Source organism: Halichoerus grypus, chromosome 4 (assembly GCF_964656455.1).
Source record: "Halichoerus grypus chromosome 4, mHalGry1.hap1.1, whole genome shotgun sequence".
Lineage (NCBI taxonomy): Eukaryota > Metazoa > Chordata > Mammalia > Carnivora > Phocidae > Halichoerus > Halichoerus grypus.
Genome location: NC_135715.1, coordinates 80,048,969 through 80,071,795, shown reverse-complemented (window position 1 = coordinate 80,071,795; position 22,827 = coordinate 80,048,969). Strand labels below are relative to the sequence as shown.

The 22,827-nt window shown below is 39.3% G+C and overlaps 1 non-coding gene across 1 annotated transcript; it reads left to right on the top strand.

The window, feature by feature from the left end:
- Window positions 1–8,385: 8,385 nt before the first annotated feature.
- Window positions 8,386–8,487, top strand: LOC118538901 (U6 spliceosomal RNA). Its single transcript, XR_004918831.1, has one exon. It is a non-coding gene; the product is annotated as a U6 spliceosomal RNA (small nuclear RNA).
- The last annotated feature ends 14,340 nt before the right edge of the window (window positions 8,488–22,827 follow it).

Genomic DNA, 22,827 nt, shown 5'->3' with positions numbered 1-22,827 from the left:
GAGATGGTCCACCAGAAATCTGTATTCTCCTAAAACTTGAGTCAGGAGAATCCTAGAAGCTGGAGCTGAAAGATACCCTAAAGTGACTTCCCTGAGCTCACACAGTTTATTAGAGGAGGAGGAGAGCCTGGACCACAGGTCTCTTGACTGGGCTCTCCAGGATGAGAAGGAGCCAAGAGACAATGGACAAAGACATCTTTGGAATCGTGTACTCCTATATGCTGTGTCTTCTCCTCCTTGGGCACATCCCTTAGTTTCTCTGACCCTCAGCTTCCCATCTGTAAAAATGGCACGTTAATATGTACAGTGTAGAAAAGTTGGGAAGATGGGTGGGAACATAGAGTGCCTGGCACACCTTGGTACAGCGTGGCTGTTACCAGGAAGAGGAGGAAACATTGAGGAGGTGGTAGATAGATGCAAACATTGCAAAGCTGGGGAATCTGAGTAACTGATTGATATTCCAAACTATTTTTGGAGCTCCATATCAATGTCCCAAGTGAGTTTGTCCTGGTTTTATGTAAAAGGTTCATCTACTAGAGCCACTTGAGAAGGAAGAATTGCTTTATCCCTCACAATTCTCCCTTATTTCCCCCTCCTGTTGAAATGAAAATGCCAGGTTCAAGATTCTTATGCAAAGTAAGAAGAGAATCAAGTCAGTTTCCACACCCTTTGCCAGCTTCTCTGGCAGAAGCAGAGTCCAGGCCTTTCCCATTACCAGCCCAAAGTGACTCAACTTTCCTCAGGGCCTCTCTGCCCACTGCAGGGCGGGTCTTGAGTCAGGGCTTCAGCACAGCTGCTCATGTTCCCTGTGCAGGATAGAAAGATAGAAAAGATGGAGACAATGTCCCCATTCTCAGGTACACACACACAGCAAAACTATTACTGCTAAAACAGAAACTCAGGCCCTGACTTCCTGTGGCCACACATGGAGTCACTTCCTGCAGGTTGTGCCACTGTTTCCTACCCTGCTGTATAGGTGCCTCATTTCTCCTTCCTAGTTTCATTCATTCCATTCAGCCCAGCCTTCCCTGACTGGTGTTGTGGGTGAGTCCCAGAATGCAGGAAGGAATGCATGGGCCCTGCCTGCAGAGGGCTCACATTTCCTATAGAAACCCCCATGTGCCATTCTGTGTGGGCATTTCCACATTCATCCTGCACAATCACGACATAAGTAGGTTGTTCATATCTTCATTTTATTTTTTTTAAAGATTTATTTATTTATTTTTAAAGAGAGAGTGCGCATAGGGGTTAGGGGCAGAGGGAGAGGGAGAATCCCAAGCCGACTCCCTGCTGAGCATGGAGCCCAACGTGGGTCTTGATCCCACAACCATGAGGTTATAACCTGAACCGAAATCAAGAGTCGGACACTTAACTGACTGAGCCACCCAGGCACACCCATTCATATCCCCATTTTACAGCAAAGGAAAATGAGTCTTGGAGAAGCTGTCACATACCCATGGCCAACAAGCAGCAGAGCCAGATTTAGACCTGAGGCTCTGAACCTGAAGCCTGTGGCCTCCTCATTCTCCAACACTTACTCACCTTGGATGACTCAGATGACAAAAAGGGGGAGAGTCAGAAAGTTGGATTCAAAACTGAGGTGTCGGTGAGCTTAGAAATGGTTTTATCTGAGGAAACTACACTGAATGCTGCAGCAGAGAGAAATAGATCAAAACTATGCCAATAATGTTAGAGACATGGAAACTAGAATGAAATAGTCCATTACACTAACACGCATTGCAGAAGGAGAATATAGGCAAGGGGCCATATTCCAAGAGATATTGGCAGAGAAATTCAAAAAGTTTAAGTCTCAAACAGTATAAATAGTTATAAACACACACACACGGAATATTACGTGACAACACGGACAGACCTACAGGGTATTATACTAAGTGAAATAAGTCAGACTGAGAAAGACAAATACCATATGATTTCACATATATGTGGAATCTTAAAAAAAAAGTGAGTAAACAAGCAGCAAGAATCAGACCTATAAATACAGAGAACAGACTGTTGGTTGCCAGAGGGGAGGGGCTGGGGGGATGAACGAAATGGGTGAAGGGGAGTAGGAGTTACAGGCTTCCAGTTTTGGAATGAAATAAGCCACCAGAATGAAAGGTGCAGCATAGGGAATACAGTCAATGATACTGTAATAGTGTTGTCTGGTGACAGATGGGAGCCACACTTGTGATGAGCACAGCATAATATACAGAATTCGTGAATCTCTGTGTCGTACACCTGAAAGTAATGTAACATTGTGTGTCAACTATACTCAAATTAAAAAAAGAAACTTTTTAAAACAGCATAAATAGAAATGTAAAAGTTTTGTTTTGGGTTTTTTTTTTTTTAACATTTTATTTATTTATTTGACAGAGAGAGACACAGCAAGAGAGGGAACACAAGCAGGGGGAGTGGGAGAGGGAGAAGCCGGCTTCCCGCTTAGCAAGGAGCCTGATGAGGGGCTCGATCCCAGGACCCCGGGATCATGACTTGAGCCAAAGGCAGACGCCCAACGACTGAGCCACCCAGGCGCCCCAGAAATGCAAAAGTTTTTAATGGATGGTCGCCCAGGTGGCTCAGTCGCCTAAGCGTCTGCCTTCAGCTCAGGTCATGATCCCGGGGTCCTGGGATCCAGTCCCGCGCAGGTCTCCCTGCTCCGCGGGGAGCCTGCTTCTCTGTCTGCCTGTTCGGCCTGCCGCTCCCCCTGCTTGTGCTCTCTTCTCTGACAAATAAATAAGTAAAATCTTTTTTAAAAAAAAAGGTTTTTAATGGACTAAAAAGTGAAGAAAAGAGGAAGCACTTTTTTTTTTTTTTTTAATGTATTTATTTCAGAGAGAGAGCGTGGGGAGGGGGCGCAGAGAGAGAAGAGAATCTTAAGCAGACTCCCCACTGGGTGCAGAGCCCAGTGCAGGCTCCACTTGGGGCTCCACCCCAGGACCCTGAGATTATGACCTGAACTGAAACCAAGAGTTGGTGGCTCAATTGACTGCACCACCCAGGCGCCCCAGAGGAAGCACATTTTAAATTGCAACAGGCACACTCCAAAACTGTAATCAACTGCTTTATTGACCAGATATATCTCTGCTCCCTACACTAAAGATGAATTTCTGTTTTTGTCATCAGCAGGACATACTTTAAGTGTAGTAGAACGGTCAAGGAGTAGGAAATTTGAGTAGAGGGAAGCTCTATGAAAGCAGACACGGGCGGCGGGGGGAAGGTAGAGAAGGAAGGTGGGGAAGGTGAGGTCTTGGAGGGAAAAGTATTAGAAGAAGAAAGCCTAAGGCGTTTCTGAGCAGAGGGAGGGGCTTTCTCTGAAGGTGCTGCTGAGACTGGGTGTAAGAAAAGAATAAAGCAATGTGTAGGGGAGGATAGGTGAGGGAACAATAGCATGGTTTAATAAAAATAAATCACACAGGGCGCCTGGGTGGCTCAGTCGTTAAGTGTCTGCCATCGGCTCAGGTCATGATCCCAGCGTCCTGGGATGGAGCCCCGCATCGGGCTCCCTGCTCCGCGGGAAGCCTGCTTCTCCCTCTCCCACTCCCCCTGCTTGTGTTCCCTCTCTTGCTGTGTCTCTGTCAAATAAATAAATAAAATCTTTAAAAAAAATAAATAAATAAAAATAAAAATACATCACACATTTTCATTAGTATTTACCAAATCTTTATTACTGGGAAAGTGGCTTTCCTCTTTGCCATACTTACTGTGTTTCCATTATGATTATTAATGGTCTTTATTCCTACATGTCTGTGGGAAAGTACTGGTGGTATTGCTGCTGACAGTTTTTAAGATGACTGATTCACCCTCAACGTGCACCCCCATTTCACACTGGAGAAAGTGTAGCTGTTTTCACTCAAGCTTTGTTATCAGCAAAATGAACCAGTGCAGTTTCCCACAGAAAGGGCACGTGGGCACAACTATTTGTCATTGTAATGTCATTTTTCCTGTTCGGGCCATGAACATACAAGATCAGTACTCACGTTCAAAACTATCCACACATTCCCTCCCCCCAAGTTCTTTCCACTTTTTTTCCCCAAAAATGGTTTTCTAATTTGAGGACAACTATTTGGTTAAGAACTGGTTTGCACTGAAAATTAATATAGAGTAATATTCTTGGAATAAACTATTTAAAAGTTATACTCAAATTTGCCCTCTTTATTCTGTCATAGGAGCGTAGGCATAGACAACATTCTAGAGCTGTTATACAATCACCCAACAAGAACAGAGATCCTGGTTTGATCCTCTTTAAAATTTCCTAGGACAGATCATCTATGAGAATGACTTTAATAGCCCTTTTGACATTTTCAAATATCAAATATGCTCCCGTTTAATGACAATGGAAATCCTGTACCTTAACATCAGGAGTTCAATAAAACGAATCAAAGAAATGTTCTCATTACTCAGCCTTTGATTTTATATGTTCTAGTCCAATATTGACTTTTGTTCATTTAACAAAAGTAATAAGCATATATTTCAGGCATATCTAGCTTTTGTCCTATCATAAAAAAGCAAGACTATATATCATCCTTGTCCCCAAAATGGCCTCTATAGAGATCTTTATGTTTAAATGAAGTCATGTTTAAATGACTGCATATAAATATATTTCCACTTATATCACAAGGATTTCAGTAAGAGAAAGCATTTCTTTCTGAAATCAATTCACAAATTGATCTGATCACTTTCATATGTAGAGTAACTGCTGCCATTTTGACACAGATTTTTTTGAGATGTACATATTACCCATCATGACTCTTTTGCATGCCATATTAAGGGACATTTAGGCTTATATTCTACAAAAGACACAATAATAGCTACATTGACAAGTGCTTACTACCTCCCAGACCCCGTGCTGATGCATTCCTGGGAGGTGAGTATATTGGCCCCATTCTACAGATGAGGAAAGAAAGGTTGCGAAAGGGTCCCCTGTGCAGGCGGCTCTGAACCTCCACTGAATATGCCTCTTCATAAAGCATGACAAATATGGTTCCAATTTCTGTATCTCAACCATTTAGGGCTAGAAAGAATTTATGTACAGCAAAATACAAAGAATCCAGAGAAGTGCTTGAGGCTCTTTCCCATCTCACTGCAGACTATTAAGTTGAGAGGCGTATCATAAGCATAAGATGGCTCACTATTTCTGTGTAATAAGCAGAGTCCCAACACACAGCCCAACTGACTCTTGGACATTTCCCTCATACACCTGAGTTCTGTATTAGTCTAGAGGACTGAACTGATAGGGGTGATGTGGAGCCTGGCAGAACTGTCTACATCAGAGCCTGCAGGAAGAAAATGCTAAAAACAGGAGGTCACTGTTGCTTAAGTTAAGCCTAAGATAAGAGAGCCAGGAAGTGCTGCAGCCCCTATGGGAAAACCCACTGGTTCTCTAAGGTTCACTCAACAAAGGATCATTACACAGCTATTAAACTGTCTTAAATGCAGCCCAGGACAGTATTTCTACACAATATCCTCTCCTGCAGGGAGCATTGCGTAGCAATCTGGGTCAACTCAGTTATCAGGATAGGCTGAACCATAAATTAATTTTCTATTCCCTGGCCATTCCTTGGGTTTGAAGCTATTTTTTTTTTTAAAGTTGAGAGTAGAGCAACGCACAAAAGAATATTTTCTGCTGCAGATTTAAGGGGCTAGGAAATGGAGAGGAAAACCACTGTTGGTAAACAATTATTCTTAAAAATTATGCAAATGTTTTACTTGTGAGCCCTCAAATGGGGTGGAACAGGGAAGCAATGTGTGAATGTCATCTAGAGGTGAGGTGCTGAAAGAAGCCTGACAGTGGGAAGAGGGAGGACGGACACCTGCTAAATGCCTCTGTGGTTTATGCTTACGTGTGTACCTGGGGGTGGCTGCGGGCGTGCCCAAGAGTGGGTTCCAGGAGGCATATCTCTGTGGGTTGTTTGTTGAGGCAGACTCTCCCTATGCCTGAACTAGTGAGTTCTTAACTCTTAGGGTCACCACTTAATAGTTTGGAACTAAATAGGTATTTAGAGCATGCTACAGTCAGCCTCTTTGCAAACACATGCCTTTGGTGAGTAGAAGGCTGAATCCCCCAGGGCTGTTACTAGGTGGCACTTACCGCTGGCTTGGCACACTGGTCCCACCCGTGGGGTTGGTCGGCACCCCTTCTGCAATGCTACATGTTTTTAATATTAACCCTGACCCCATTGTCCCTACAGAGGGGAAGGTAGGTCCACACTAGCACCGTTCCCCAACTGATAATGAGGCTCACCACTGCCTCTGATGTTCAGGGAGCACTCTTCCCTGCCTGTGAGGCTCTGCTTTCTGACTCTTCACAGAATATCCCCACCTGTCTTAGGCTGCTGCTCAATCCTACTGTCCTCACACTCCTGCATCTTATTCCTGAGAATCTTCTGCCTATACCATATTGACGACCATTGTTCCTCCCAGGAAATCCATCCTGTCTTGACAGCAAGTCCCAGACTCTTCCTCAGCTTGGCTTGATGCACTCGTGTCCTTTGCACTTGAGTTGGACAAGCAGAGCAGACTTCTTTCAACACACTCATGATGGCCACAAGCAATAATAACAGTTTCAAGTCCACCGAGGCTATCATTATGCACATTTTGCCATCTCTGGCTACTAATGTATAACAGGACACAATGTCCACGTATGTTCCAGGTCCTCAAACTCACTCAAGGAAAGCTGAGGCTTGTTCTGATTTAACTTTACACCAGTGTTTGTTCTTTTGCTTAGTAGCCTTCTTTCTATTTCCTCAAAACAAAACTTAAAGACAGCTCTTTAATAATGTATTCTAGACTTTTTCAGGGAATGACCATCTCCCAGAATCTAGCCTTTCCTCCCTTTTGAATTTGGACATTTGTTCTTCTTTCCCCTCTCCTGTGGAGTCTCCTTCCCACACAAAAGGCCCACTGCTCTCCTGCCTCTCTAAGGTGGCAGTTGGCTCCCAGCCTCAAGGGAGAGCCTCCATGCCTTCCCTGTCATAGGAAGTCAGTCCCTCTGACTGACCCTGTGTCAACCTGTCCACTATCAGAACAGTACCATGCCTATTTATTCAGGAAAAACTGCATTGAACAAAAGGGTTTAAGATGCTCTACTAAGAACTGAGGAGGATACAAAGAATTCTGTCCCTCAAATAACTGACAGACTAGTTTCTCAGGCCTTGACCGTGACAAGCTTACTATTTCTGACAAACTCACATTCAGAACTAAAGACTGCATGTGTTATCCTCCCAGAGACATTAGTTTTTTAAAAGACTTAGCATGACATACCTGACAAATGGCTTAAAAAGTTTCTAGTGAGAATCCTGAATCATAATGCTAGTAATGTGAACAGAAGCCAACAAAAAGAAAATGGACAAGCTGATAATTCTACTTCAAGTTCAAGCTTTCTACAAAGTTGCACTATGAAGTAAAAACAGTGAGTTTGAGCCCCACGTTGGGTGTAGAATTAACTTAAAACAACAACAACAACAACAACAACAAGGAGCGCCTGGATGGCTCAGTTGGTAGAACATGCAACTCTTGATCTCGGGGTCATGAGTTCACTTAAGAAAAATAATAATCATTTAAAAACAAATAAATAAAAAGAATCTTAAAGAAAAAAACCACAATGATAATTCTACACTTGATCTTAGCCAAAAGGCCAAGAGCCGATCAACACAATGATAATTCTAATGAGGTTAGCCAAGAAGTAAATGGCAAAAAATGTGAATCATCTAAGAAAACCATTTCAAATCTGGCTTTATATATATTACCCTTAATGATGAATTGCACGCTATGTGTTGCCTTGATGTATTAGCTAATAAATGCATGAAGATATCATTACTGATATTATTTAAAGTGAAAAGTTACTTTATCTTTAATGTATTTAATGTAATTCATGTGTTTATAGCATACCCCATGTATTAGCACTATAGTATCTATACATCATAATTAATTAATATACATATATTGTGGTCTGTTGCACAAAACTTTTTTAGTGATAATGGTGTGAGATCACAAGACATTAGAACACAGGTTGGGACCATGGAGAGTCTATTTGGTTCATAAACTCTTGAAGATGAAATTTATCCCTTCCCCTGACATTGCCCTGTCAGGCTTAGTGGGCCTTCAAAATTTGTACCAGAATGCTTCTGACAGCATCAAATAATTAAAAATAGCTTCTGAAGGAAGCTTCTGAAGGATCAAGTCCAGTTCTAAACAGTGGAAAACAAAACTGCGTGCTCACCTCTCTTCTTTTTAACTTACATTTAAATAACCTGCTAAGCCTATTGGGTGAGTTACCTGTATGCCTGTTTGGCCTCCTTTTCTGTTCAAACCAGAAACAACCTAAACTGGATCTGTTGGCCTGTCACTGAGAAGAGCATGATACCTGGTAGCTAAAACAGAAGTCCATGATGTTCGCTTCCACAGCACATGATTGGAACAATATGGAGAAGACTGTCATGGCCCCAGTACAAGGATGACACACAAATTCATGAAGTGTTCCATGTTAAAAAAAAAAAAATGGAAGAGCATGTATTGAGCAAAGTTTCCCCAAGTTTAACGGATACAACTAAGTAACTTCATTCAACAGTTTAAACATCTTGGGGGTTAAACAATGATATTGTCTACAGCTACATTATAAGACATTATATAAAATCAACATGAACAGACATTTTTCCAAAGAAGACATCCAAATGGCCAACAGACACAGGAAAAAGTGCTCAACATCATTCGGCATCAGGGAAATTCAAATCAAAACCTCAATGAGATACCACCTCACACCAGTCAGAATGGCTAAAATTAACAAGTCAGGAAACGACAGATGTTGGCGGGGATGTGGAGAAAGGAGAACCCTCCTACACTGTTGGTGGGAATGCAAGCTGGTGCAGCCACTCTGCAAAACAGTATGGAGGTTCCTCAAAAAGTTGAAAATAGAGCTACTGAAAGACCCAGCAATTGCACTACTGGGTATTTACCCCAGAGATACAAATGTAGGGATTTGAAGGGATACGTGCACCCCGATGTTTATAGCAGCAATGCCCACAATAGCCAAACTGTGGAAAGAGCCAAGATGTCCATCGACAGATGAATGGATAAAGAAGATGTGGTATATATATACAATGGAATATCATGCAGCCATCAAAAGGAATGAAATCTTGCCATCTGCAACGACGTGGATGGAACTGGAGGGTATTATGCTGAGCGAAATAAGTCAATCAGAGAAAGACATGTATCATATGATCTCACTGATATGAGGAATTCTTAATCTCAGGAAACAAACTGAGGGTTGCTGGAATGGTGGGGGGTGGGAGGGATGGGGTGGCTGAGTGATAGACATTGGGGAGGGTATGTGCTATGGTGAGCTCTGTGAATTGTGCAAGACTGCTGATTCACAGATCTGTACCTCTGAAACAAATAATACATTATATGTTAAAAAAAAAAAAAAGAAGAAGAAGATAGCAGGAAGGGAAAAATGAAGGGGGGGATATCGGAGGGGGAGACGAACCATGAGAGACTATGGACTCTGAAAAACAAACTGAGGGTTCTAGAGGGGAGGCGGGTGGGGGAATGGGTTAGCCTGGTGATGGGTATTAAAGACGGCACGTACTGCATGGAGCACTGGGTGTTATACGCAAACAATGAATCATGGATCACTACATCAAAAACTAATGATGTAATGTATGGTGATTAACATAACATAATAAAAAAAAAGGAAAAAAATCATATCTACCTCAAGGGCCAGGTTTTGATGTGATAATGGTTAAGGGTAAATTGGTAACATTTGTTCTAATATTTACAGACTAAAATGGACTCTTTTATGTTAATAGCACAGAACTCTAGAATTTGGTCAAATATTTAACTAAGAGCTTCAACAGATTGTAGGTCTTTATTGAAAAAAGCTGACCCTCTCCATTGGCACTCTGATCATTAATGGGCTTCTATTTAGGCTAAAAGATACCTTAGGCTCTTGGATTTACAAAACAGAATGTTTATTCCAATGCGTACAATTTGGAGTCTAAAGCATGTGAATGTTAACAACCAAGGATAATAGTATTTCAAACACTTAGCTTATCAGAAGTTTAAGGGAAGTTAAGAAACTATTGCTTTTGTACCCAACCTTAGTAGCCAGGGAAACTTCCCTTCCATCATTCCATAATATTTCCTAATATTACATACTGAGCAATAATACAAACAGCACTAGGATTCACAGAACACACTCTGGTAAATGCTGCTCCTGACAAAATTCCTCGCTGCTTTTACCTGAACTGTGTCACCTGATTGTTTTCCTTTTGTTCCGACTTACAGATCCTTAAAGCTGTTTCTTTTAAACTTTCAATAAGTCATTTATTTGAGGTGTCTAGTACATATGTCTCTTTATTCTTGCTGATGTTTTAGAGATATTTTCTGTTTGCAAAACTAATGCATGTTTATTGTAGAAAAGTTGGTTTAAAAGAACATAAGGAAGAAAATATAAATCTACAATTTTCGCACTGAGATGATCACTGTTAAAATATTGTTACGTTTATTTCCAATCTTGTTCCTATAGTATGCATATATTTTGTTTGTTTAAAAAATTAGAAATAAATTTTATATAAACTTATAGGTTGCTTTTTCCACTGACCATCAATATTGACTATTTCCCTCATGACAACTAAATATATCTGCAAAACATGATCTCCACTAGCTGCATAAATCTATAATATGAATATACCTTCACTGATTTAATTGTTAGACACTCAATTTTTTCGCTTTTAACTATTACAAATTTTAATATAATAGGAATAATTTTTGGAGAGAGAGAGAGAGACAGCATGTGTGTATGCGACCCGGGGGTGGGGGTTGGGGGGGGGGCAAAGGGAGAGGGAGAGAGAATCTTAAGCAGGCTCCATGTCCAGCGCAGGACTAGATCTCACGACCCTGTGATCATGAGCTGAGCAGAAATCAAGAATTGGATGCTTAACCAACTGAACCACCCAGGCGCCACTAGGTATAAATTTTTTAAAAGTCATTATCAAATTGTTTTCCAGAAATTTTTGCCAATCTACACTTCTACCAGCAATGGATGAGAATACCTATCTCATCACACCCTCACCAGTATTGAATAATACAGGTTTTTGTTTTATTTTAACTTCACCAATTTAGTAGGTAAAAAACAGCATCTCATTTTAATTTGCATACACTTGCTAGTTATATAATATGTTTCTTTGTTTGTTAATATCTAATTTGTATTTCTTCTCTGCTCATTGTCTTTCTCCTATATGAATCATTTCATTGATTTAAAAGAGTTATTTAGATAATGATAATTTTAATACTTTCTCTTTCAATATTGTGCATATATTTTCATTTGTTTGATATTAGAAATTTGTAAATTTTTATAGACAAATCTTTTGATGTTTCCTTTTGTGGTTTCTTCAATTGCTTATACCATCCTTCCCTATCCCAAGATTAGCTATATTTCCTGTGTTTTTGTTTCTTTTGTTTGTATATGGTATGAGGAAGGAATCTAATTTAATTTTTATGTATATCAATTCTCTACCAATTTGTAATACCTCTGCTATCTTACATGTATCTGTTTTCTATTCCATTGATCTATTTTTGATCTCTTCTATTTTCATTTGTCTTTTTTGATTCAGTACCACTGTGTTGTAGGTACTATAGCTTCATGATAATTTCTTACACCCAATAGTTCAAGTCCTTTTTCTTAATTTTTTTCACTAATCCTTTAGCTATTCTTGGATCATTTACTCTTTCATATGAATTTTAAGAATAGTTTGTGACATTCTTGGAATTTTTATTCTAAGATTTTCTTGGAATTTTTATTCGAATTGCATTGGATATAGAACTCATTTTATGTAGAATTTGCATCTCTTTGGTACTGATCTCTACATTCATGAAACTTGGTCTATTTCTCTATTTTTGGATCTTCCATGTCTTTCAATATTTTTTTTCTTTAGAGAGGGAGAGAGATGGGGGAGGGGCAGAGGGAGAGGGAGAAAAAAATCTTTTTTTTTTTATATTTTATTTATTTATTTGACAGAGAGAGAGAGAGACAAGCAGGGGGAGGAGCAGGCAGAGGGAGAGGGAGAAGCAGGCTCCTCGCTGAGCAAGGAGCCTCATGTGGGACTCGATCCCAGGACCCTGGGATCATGACCCGAGCTAAAGGCAGATGTTTAACAAGCTGAGCCACCCAGGCACCCCATGAGGCAGCATGAGAATCTTAAGCAGCCTCCATGCCCAGTGTGGAGCCTGACTCAGGGCTCGATCTCACAACCCTGAGATCATAACCTGAGCCAAAATCAAGAATCTGACACCCAACTGACTGAGCCACCCACATGCCCCCCCATGTCTTTTAATTATTTATAATTGATTCCATAAAGTTCTTGCACATTTTTGTTCATTTTAATTTGAAGTATCCTGTAGTTTGTTGCTATCATCTTTTTCTACTACATTTTCTAGTTGGTTGTTGCATAAAAATGTTACTAATTTTTAAAAAACAATTTCATTAAAGTATAACATATAAAATAAAATGGACACACTTTAAGTGTACAGTTAGATGAGTTTTGAGAAACACATACAGTCATGTAACCAACACCTCAGTCATGATACAGAATGTTTCCATTACCCCACATGGTTCCCATTCTCTACCCGTGGCGACCCCAAGCACCATGGACTCACTCACTGATAGCTTTGTAGCACTATGGATCAGATTTGTATTTTCTAGAATTTTGTATGAATGGAATAAAACAGCATATATTCTTTTGTGTCTGGCTTCCTTTTCTCAGCATCATGTTTTTAAAAGCCATCCAGATTGTGTGTATCAGTAATTAATTTCTTTACATTGCTTCCACTGTATAGATGTACCATATATTTTATATGCGTTCACCCCCAGACATTTGGGTTGTTTTCAGTTTGGGGCTATTTTGAATAAAGCTGCCATGAACAAGTCTTCTGTGAACATGCATTTTCATTTCTCTTGACTAAATAATGCCAAACTGTTTTCCAAAACAGTAGTGCTATTTTATATCTCCACCTGTAATGCATTCAGTTGCCCTATCTCTGCTAGCAGTTGGTGATTTGAATCTTTAGTAATTTAGTAATTTGAATCTTTCAGCAAACTCATCTATTGCATTTAAGTTTTCAAAATTATTGAATTTTAATATCTATTATCCTTTAATGTCTCTAAGATCATATTGATATCCTCTTTTTTATTTTTCTTTCTTGACCAGTCTAGCTAGATTTATTCACTTTACTGATTAAAAAAACAAAACAAAACTTTTATGTTGTATTTTTTGTAGTGCTTAACTGTTTGGTATTTCACTGATTTCTATTCCTGGCTTGATTATTCCATTCCTAATTTGTGTTTAACTTATTCTTTTAGCACCTTAAGTTGGCAGCTATGTTGATTTTAGACCTTTTCTTCCTAATATAAACATTAAAAGCTACAGATTTCTCTCTCAGTGCTACTTTCATGCTGCATCTCACAAATAATATGTTGTGTTTTTATTTTCATTTTTATTCAGTTCAAAATATTTTCTAATTTCCTTTGTGACTTCTTTTACCCATGGGTTATTTAAAAATATTGTTGCTAAACATCCCTAACTGGTTCAGTCAGTAGAGTATCTGACACTTGATCCCAGGGTTATGAGTTCAAGCCCCACATTGGGCATGGGGCCTACTTGAAAGAAAGAAAGAAAGAAAGAAAGAAAGAAAGAAAGAAAAAGAAAAAAAAAAAGAAAAAAAGAAAGAAAGAAAGAAAGAAATATTGTTGCTTAATTTCAAAATATTTGAGGATTTTCCAAATATCTTTCTGTTACTGAATTTATAAATGATTTATACAATAAGTTGTTCAGCTCACTTATCAGTAGTTTATAGCTCATAACCAGATTTTCTTGGCTTTTCCCTATAGGCAAATATTTCATATGACAGTACAAATTTTACACTGGCTAGGACATCCAGTGTATTATTAAATTGTGAGGCAATAACAGGAATATTGCATGTCTCATTTTAATGAGACTCTTCTAGCATTTCACCCTTCAATATGATATTTGCTATAGATTTTGAGGCAATATACTTTAACAAATTAAAGAGTATTTATATGAGCAAAAATTGGACATTTGAGTGCATTTTCTACATCTGCTGATGCAACAATAGTATGATTTTTTTCTCTTTTAATTTTGTCAAAGTGATGAATTACATTGAAGATTTTTCTAATATTGTATCATCTTTGCAATCCTGAGATAAAACTTATTGCTCATTTTTTAAAATACAATTTTGGACTCATTTTTGCTTGCTTTGTTGTATTTTGATAGTGATTTTAATATATCTGAAATTTGTTTGGGGATATGATATGAGGTGGGAACCAAAATATAGTTTATTCTATAGGTAACTTTTCCTCTATCATTAGTTGAAAAATATATGTATTTCTTATTGGTGAGTAAGCTAAATAATTTTTGGTCTTTCTTTTTAAATATTTTAATTGTTCTGTGGTTTTAATTAATGTACTTTTTTATTTTTTATTTTTTTTGAGATTTATTTATTTATTTGTCAGCGAGCAAGCAAGAGCACAAACGGGGAGCGGCAGAAGGAGAGGAAGAAGCAAACGCCCCGCTGAGCAGGGAGCCCGATGTGGGCTCCATCCCAGGACTCTGGGATCACGACCTGAGCCGAAGGTAGTCGCCCAACCAACTGAGCCACCCAGGCACCTTAAATTAATGTTTTGGTTTTTTTTTAAAGATTTTATTTATTTATCTGACAGAGACAGAATAGTGAGAGCAGGAACACAAGCAGGAGGAGTGGGAGAGGGAGAAGCAGGCTTCCTGCCGAGCAGGGAGCCCGATGCAGGGCTCGATCCTAGGACCCCGGCATCAGGACCCAAGCCGAAAGCAGACACCCAACGACTGAACCACCCAGGCGCCCCTAATTAATGTATTTTAATGTTATTGTACATTTCAGATTTTTCTTGAAAGTAGTCCAGATATAAACAGTTGTTTTGTTTTGTTTTACTCCAATAAAGGATTTTCTCATTCAAGAAAACTAAAAATATCACTCTCAAAAGGATGTCTATGTCTTGACCAGAAATATTTTTACTCAGTGAAAAATAATTTTTGATGAAAGAGAGCTCTGCTTATCTTTGCAAGGGGATTTACTACCTTCTATTGCCATAAATGCATTTCAATTGATGGGAAAGCAAGCCAGTCCACCTAGATGATAACCAAGGTTGGAATCCAGTTTGAGCTGGGCTTGGGGAAAGAAGCAGGCTTAAGTGACAGAAATAATCTGGTTAGGCTCCATTCTCAAAAGCTTTCCAAGACCTTGACCTTGGAGAGCAGGTAAGATTGTGGCCAGTCCCAAGCCCTTTGCCCAGATGTAGCTACTGTTACCAGTTTGTGTGTATCCTTCCTTCCTAGGATGCATTCAAATACATCTGTGTGTGTTTATATATATGTGCATTCAGGAATATAGAGTTTACAGATATGGATGTGTGCTGCTTTACACAAGTGGTATAACATATCCTTGATGTTTTTACTCAACAGTGCCTTGGAGATCTTTCCATGTGAATAACTGCTGAATGGTATGCCATAGATGGGCAGCATCGTAACTTACTTATCTATTCTCTCATTGATGGGCATCAAGGTGGTTGGCAATTTTTCACCATTACATTGTAACAGCACCCTTTCAAGATAAAGTTTAAGGGTGTTCAATGGCATTGAGGTTCTCTACAATGTGTCCTCCATCTATCTCTGAAGTCTCACCTCTACTTATGTACCCTCCCCAAATAGTACACTCTAGTCAAACTAGACTAACAGGATTTTCTGGCCTTTTTTTTTTAAAGATTAATTTATTTATTTGAGAGGGGGGCACGGGGGAGTGAGGAGCAGAGGGAGAGAGAGAAACTCAAGTAGACGCCGCATTGAGCGCAAAGCCCAATGTGGGGCTCGATCTCATGATCCACAAGATCATGACCTGAGCCAAAACCAGGTCAGATGCTTAACCAGCTGTGCCACCTAGGTGCCCCAGGATTTTCTGAACTTAAAACCTTTGTGCACATCAGTCCTTCCACCCAGAAGGCCCTCTCCTCCCATCTTTCTAAATTTGACCTATGTTAGAATGCCATCTCATATGCCCATTCTTCTGTGAAGACTTTCTTCTTCCCTGGTCTTCCAGCCTATCATAATCTCTTTTTTCCAAATATTTATTTTATTCTGCACTACATTTAATATTTGTATATTCTTTGGTATAATATTTCATGAGATTAGTAATCCTGATGTCTCCAGCCAGAAGCTAAGTACTTAGAGTCAGAGAAATTCTCTTGCCTTTCAGTTGAACTTCCCGGCTCTATTTTCTTTCCTCTCCAGGAATCCTTTCCTCCAAATCCAAACATAGTTGTCCATGTTACTCCACTTTTCACAAACAGATGGTGATGATGACATCATCCTTAACAGTTCCCTCATGATTGACACTACCAGTTTCCTCATTAAGTAGTCAGAACAAGGAGTGTCTTACAAGGTGATTCCTGAGTGAGGCCTACAAACCCCTCCCTTTTCCATTCCTCCACTCCCAATAACTCACCCTCTCTGCTGCCTGTGAGCCTGTATTAGTCAGGACAAGCTAGGCTAGTGGGAACAAGTAAATCCCCAAATCTTAGTGGTATAATACAACAGAGGATTTTCTCATCACATCACATTTGGCCATGGGTCAGAGTGGTCTCCTTGGCTCCTCCTTTAGCACCTCTGCCATCCTGTTGTCTTCACGTGTAACCACTCAGGTGAAAGAGTGTGTGTTGAAGACACACTGGCCTACCCAGAAGTGACCTACAACTCTTCCACTCATAGCCCAGTAGACCCTGTTTGTGTCACAGGACCCAACACAACTGGAAAAGAGACTAGGAAGTGTAGGGGCCCACAAAGAATATTTGGAGAGTACTACTGTCTCTGTTGTAATAAATTTAGAGCTTTAAGAAATGGAGGCAGCAAGACACCATAAAAGGCAAAAACAGAAATTTGAACTCTTCAGGGGAAGGGTTTCCACATAAGCCTGGATGGAGTCTCTGACCAAAAGTATCTACCAAAAATATCTGACAATCTTGACTAGGTCACTCTGCCTAAAATTCTACCAATGATAGAGGCATTTGGCTTAACAAATTTTCTTCTTGAAAACTGCAGATACGCAGAGAAATCTAAGTGGTTGTATTACCAACCACTTATAATTCAGATGGAGAACATTGATAGGACATTCAATCTGAATGTTGAATTATTCTATTTGACTTAATTCAGATAATTAATTAATTATCTGATAAGGTATTATCTGATAATTATCAAATAAGGTTTTCCCCACAATCCCTAAGTGAGGTCAGTGAGAGAAGAGGGGAAAATAAAGGGGTGATTTTGGGGCAGGGATTAGTTTAGAAAGTGGGCATGCCTGGGGAAGTTCCCAGTACCATGGCTGTGGAAGAAGCCAGCTACCATGCTTGGGGAAGGTGCCAGCTACCATGTCTGGGGAAGGAGCCAGCTACCATGCCTGGGGAAGGAGCCAGCTACCATGCCTGGGGAAGGTGCCAGCTACCATGCCTGGGGAAGGAGCTTAAGGTAATGGGAGAGAGGAAGAGCAGCAAAATGGAGGGATAGAGGAAGCCCCTATTTCCACATTTTTACTTCATTCACCTCTGGAAAGGGGGCAGATACTCTTCCTATTTCTCTTTCTTATCACTTCCTCAGTCCTACCTTACCTCCTTCTCCTAGAGTGCAGATTTCAGGCTGGCTTCATAGTGAGACGTAAATCTCTTTGAGAAGCATGGCAGAGTTAATAACTAATTAGATTAGCCTTATATTTTCAACTACTTTGTGGGTTATATAGGATTTTATAATCTTATCTGGGGATCAAAACAGCCATTTTAACTGTTTGTATAGAAAAAAAATTATAATGTTCTAAGTTCCAAACCCCAGGATTACATTTTTTAAAATAAGATATACTATTTTTTTCCTGATTATAAAAGTAATGCATGCAATAATAAACTTGGAAAAATATAGGAAAATATAAAGAAGCTAATTTAAGTCATCCATAGTTTCACATTAGAAACACAGCCCATTTTTTAGCCGGGGCAGGACACAGCGCCAGCTCCTAGCCAGAATTTACGTTTTTGCCACCCTGGGTACAGAGCTGGAGCTCATTTCCTCTACTGCTGTCAGATGTAGCCATGTAACCAAATCCTAGCCAATGAATGTAAGTAGAAGTTATACTTCTGGGCCTGGCCCATAAAAAGCTCCCACACCTGCACTTCCATACTCCCTTCCTTTCCAGCTAGCTAGAATGAAAATGGTCTCCAAGGCAACCTCAGAGGCCATGCATTCAGGATAGAAGTATCCCTATCCGCCTCCGTCCTGCAATAGTTTTACAGAGGAGGGGCCTATGTCAATCTGTACATCCACCCAGTAGTGCTAAGGAAAAAAAAACAATCTTCTCTTGTATTAGTCTTCATACTTTTGTGTCTACCCCTTCCTACATTTAACCTGCCCTATTAATATAACTAGGGATTGCCTAGATTTCCCTAGTAATCTGTAAACTATCTACCATGGGCCTCTCATACAGCATAGGCCCTCAACAAATATTTCTTGTTTGATTATAGATCAATTGGTTGACTGAACATACACATTTTCAATGCAATGATTCCTACAGGATCCCTTCCTTTTCACTACTAGAGTTGAGGCCTTGCTATCCAAGAGCCCCATTGCCAGCATCACTGGGATACTTTTGGTGGGCTATAGAATTTCCCATTTTTTCCTTTCCTCCACTGGGAAACAAGACCATAAATCTCTCAAAGCACAGTGAGGTCTAATAAAGAAAGAGTTTAATATCTATTTTACAAATCCAGACTGTCCAGAGGAATGTCCTATCATCACATCTAAATTCTAACTAGTTGGCACCTGGGTGGCTCAGTTGTTAAGCATCTGCTTTCGGCTCAGGTCATGATCTCAGGGTCCTGGGATCGAGGCCTGCATCCCGCTCCCTGCTCTGCGGGAAGCCTCCTTCTCCCTCTCCCACTCCCCCGGTTTGTGTTCCCTCTCTCACTGTCTCTCTCTCTGTCAAAAAATAAATAAAATCTTTAAATAAATAAATAAATTCTAACTAGTATCTTTTGGCAGGAGTTTCAGCACAATAAGCGTGCATTAATAGATCAATCTAAATACAATTTTCCCTGCCTAAAGAACATGTTGGTTCCAAGCAAGGAGACAGGGGACTTTTAAAACATCCATAATAAGCAAATATCCCCCACAAGTAAAGAAAAAGAACAAGGGGAAAGTGAAATTAGAGGACTGAAAATGAAGAGCAAAAAATAAAAGAAAGGAAATGCTTAAACTGAAAAGATTTAGAAACGGACAAATGTATGTTAAAGAAAAATGAAAAGATGAGACAAAAAAGGTGAAAAGAAAGCTAGAGATCCAGGTAAGAGCCCTGAGACTTTTCAGCTTCTCTGTTGCCACTGGCTTGGTGACCTGGATGGAGTCTGATTCAGATTAGCAAAGGGTGGCCTTCCCACAGTTGCTAGATTTAATGGGTGTCCCCAAGACCTTTCATTCACTTCCCCCTCAATTAACATATCTCAGTGTGGAATTATGCTAATTATTCTGGAATTGCCTCTTCAAACCAGATTAACAGTTTCCTTGTGCCAGAGTGATGTAGTGCTGAGATTAATGGAAACCAGAAATGGTGTCAGATTATTACTCTTATGTGTTACACCTCTGCCACTGAACAGACATAAAGGGCATCTTGCAAGGGGACTTGTTGCCCAAAACCCACCCCTCTACCCTGCAAGTCAGACCCTGACAAAGGCCACTGTTGGGCCAGGTGGGACACTAATGACTATGTCAATGAAAAGCTGGTCTTAGCAGTCACCATCAAACACTATCTTCTTGAAACACTAGAAGGACATATGTCAGTATCTAAGTAAACTGTCATACCAGATAGCAATCTTGAGAAAGAAGAACAAAGTTGAAGGTATCATAATCCCAGATTTCAAGATATACTACAAAGCTATAGTAAACAAAACAGTATGGTACTGACACAAAAATAGACACAGAGATTAATGGAACAGGACAGAGAGCCCAGAAATAAACCCACAACTATACAGTCAATTAACCTATGACAAAGGAGGAAAGAATATACAATAGCAAAAAGACAGTCTTTTCAATAAATGGTGCTGGGAAACCTGGACAGCTACATGCAAAAGAATGAAACTAGACCACTTTCTTACACCAACACAAAAATAAACTCAAAATGAATTAAAGAACTAAATGTGATACCTGAAACCATAAAACCCCCTAGAAAAAAACATAGGCAGTGATCTCTTGGACACAGCCCTTAACAACATATTCATAGACCTGTCTATTCAGGCAAGGGAAATAACACAAAAATAAACTGTGGGGTTACATCAAAATTAAAAGCTTTTGCACAGCAAAGAAAACCATGAGCAAAACCAAAAGGCAACCTACTGAATGAGAAAAGGCATTTGCCAACAGCATATCCAATAAGGGGTTAGTCTCCAAAATACATAAAGAACATATACAACTCAACACCAAAAACATCAAACAATCCAAGTTAAAAATGGGCATAGGATCTGAAGAGACATTTTTTCCAAAGAAGACATACAGATGACCAATGGACACATGCAAATATGCTCAATATCACTCATCAGCAGGGAAATGCAAATAAAAACTACAATGAGATGAACCTCACACCAGTCAGAATGGCTAGTATCAAAAAGATAACAAGATAACAGGTGTTGGGGAGGATGTAGAAAAGACAACCCTCATACCCTATTGGTGGGAATATAAATTGCGTACGAATGTAAATTGGTACATTGATGGGAATGCAAATTGGTATGGAGATTCCTCAAAAAATTAAAAGTATGACCCAGTAATTCCACTACAAGATATGATCCAACAGTTCCACTACTGAATATTTACCCAAAGAAAACAAAAACACTAGATTTAGAGGCGCCTGGGTGGCTCAGTCAGTTAAGCATCTGCCTTCGGCTCTGGTGTGATCCCAGGGTCCTGGGATCAAGCCCCGCATGGGACTCCCTGTTCAGCGGGGAGTCTGCTTGTCCCCCTGCCTCTGCTTCTCCCTGCCAGCTCATGCTCGATCTCTCTCTCTCTCTCTGTCTCAAATAAATAAAATCTTTTAAAAAAACACTAGATTTATATTCAAATAGATATATTCACCATTATGTTTATTGCAGCTTTATTTACAATAGTAAAGATATGGAAGCAACCCAAGTGCCCATCCATAGATGAATGGATAAAGAAGATGTTTTATATATATATATACACACACACACACACAATGGAATATTACTCAGTCATTATACCATATGATTTCACTTATATGTGGAATCTAAAAAACAAAACAAATAACAAACAAACAAAACACCAAACAGACTCTTAAAAACAGAGAACAGACTCATGGTTGCCAGAGGGAAGGTGGGTGGGTAGATGGGTGAAACAGATAAAGGGTAAAATTAAGAGGTACAAACTTCCAGTTATAAAATAAATAAGTCACTGAAATGAAAAGAGTAGCATAGGGAATATAATAACAATATTGTAATAATGTTCTATGGTGATAGATTGTGACTACACTTAACATGGTGAGCACTGAGTAATATATAGTAATGTATTACTGAATCAATATGTTGTATACCTGAAACTAATATAAGATTGTATGTTAATTATACTTCAATATTTTAAAAAGGCAAAAAAAAAAAAAACCCTGATATGCCACAAACCATGATATCTAATCATAATTTATTAAAATTAGAAATCAATAATAAATATGGTTTTTTGGGGTTTTTGTTTTTAAAAACACATATATCTAGAAATTTAAAAGTATACTTCTAAATATCATTGGCCCAATAGGAAAGCATAATGAAAGCTTTGAAATATTTCTAACTTAACAGAAAGAACTGCATTTTAAAAAACTTGTGGAAAACCCTTAATGCAGGATGTAAAGGGAATTTACACCTTATATGCATTTATGTAAACACATGAAAGATTAAAAATAAGCACAATAAACTGTGGAAAGGACAAGAGAACAAATGCAAAGAAAGCATTAGGAAGGGCGCCTGGGTGGCTCAGTTGGTTAAGCAACTGCCTTCGTCTCAGGTCATGTTCCTGAAGTCCTGGGATCCAGTCCCACGTCTGGCTCCCTGCTCAGCAGGGAGTCTGCTTCTCCCTCTGACCTTCCCCCCTCTCATGCTCTCTCTCTCTCTCTCACATTTTCTCTCTCTCTCTCTCAAATAAATAAATAAAATCTTTAAAAAAAAAGTAGTAGGAAGAAAGTAATATAGATAAGGGTAAAAGTAATGAAATAAAGAATGTAAAAACCATAGACAATCAACCCAATAAAAGCTGGTTCTTCACAAGGACTATAAAATGGACAAACTCCTTGCAAAATTGATAAGAAAAGAAAAACAAGTTACAAATAGGCAAATTTAGAATGAAAAGCGTGACATACCTACATATTCAGTAAAGTTGTTTAAATCCTAGGAGAATACTACAATTTTTATATCATTAAATCTGGAAACTTCAGTGGAATAGAATAATTCTTAGGTATAACTTACCAAAATTGACCAACGAATGAATAGAAAGAATGGAAGAAAAACAGAAAGAAATTGACTCAGTACTTGTAAATATTCCACCTAATAATGATATCAGGGAATAAATGAATAAACGGGGAAAATAGATAAATCTCCCACACAGAAGCCTTTCAAATAATTTATGTAGCTACTCCATCCTCAGGAAAATGAAGCATAACTCCTCACTCCTTAAGTGCAGGCTGTACATAGTGATTTTCTTTCAA